Below are 1105 nucleotides of genomic sequence, written 5' to 3'. Positions count from 1 at the left end.
GCCACGAGACCCCCGGGACCCCCAAACCCCAAGGTTGCCAAGGCGGCAGCAGCACCAGCACACGGGGATGTAAATCCTGACACAACCCAGGCTCATGGAAAACCCACCAGAGCACATTTGGAGCTCCAAATCCCATTTTTGGTGTGTTTCCCCCCAGATTTTTGGGGCAGCCCCAGCCCCGGGGGCTGCAGCTCGTGTGCCCCAGTTTTCCTCCTGCAGGAGAATCACCTGGTGGAGGATTCCGGGGGCTTGGATGGGATTTTGGCTCCGGCACCTGGCAGATGAGAGGAATTTCCTGGAGGCTTTGAGCCGGCAGCTGCTCCACTGCCAGCGCAGGGTCAGCCCGGGCCACCCCAGCAGAAAAAATCCTGGAGGAAAATCGTCCGGCACAGACGTGGCACCGGGCACGGAGCAGCCACTGGGAACACTGGGAGGAAGGGAAAACACCAGGAGCTGGGAGAGAAAATCCCAGTGCACAGAAATCCCACGGGAAGCCGTGCCCAGGGTCCCACCTCCCACAGTCCACCTCCAACCACCCCCAAACCCCGTTTTCCTCTTTCTGAACCCATTTAAAGCTTCAGTGTTTGGACAGCCCATGCTGGGAGGCGGCTGGATTTTATCCCTGGATTTTATCCTGGGGCTGGGGTCAAAAACCAGAGCATCCCTCGGGGTTGTCCTTGGGATGCAGTTGGGGAAAAGGCTCCAAAATCAGCGAGGACAGACAGAAACGGGAGAGGGAGGGGTGGTTACGGGGTTCTTTTTAAAATCAAAGCCCAGAATTGGTGCAGAAATGGAATCACAGAACAAATGGAATAGAAGGAAATAGAAGGAATAGAAGGGGAACTTACCTGCTTCCTGGGAGAGGACACTGTGCTCCTCAGTGGACAAAAATCCCCCCCAAAATCCCAATAATTGGATGGAGGAGGGGATGAGGAACAGCCCCAGGGAGGGAATTGGGGACCCCCAGCGTGAGGAGAGGAAGGAGCCTCGGCGCTGCCCGGGTGCATCAGCTGTTTTGGGGATGGAGAAGGGGATGAGGAGCAGCCCCAGGAGGGAATTGGGGTCCCCAGGAGGGGTGAGGGGAGGAAGGAGCCTCAGCACTGCC

This window comes from Manacus vitellinus, unplaced genomic scaffold (assembly GCF_001715985.3).
Source record: "Manacus vitellinus isolate BGI_N305 unplaced genomic scaffold, ASM171598v3 scaffold_134_pilon, whole genome shotgun sequence".
Lineage (NCBI taxonomy): Eukaryota > Metazoa > Chordata > Aves > Passeriformes > Pipridae > Manacus > Manacus vitellinus.
This window is presented reverse-complemented; position numbering follows the sequence as displayed.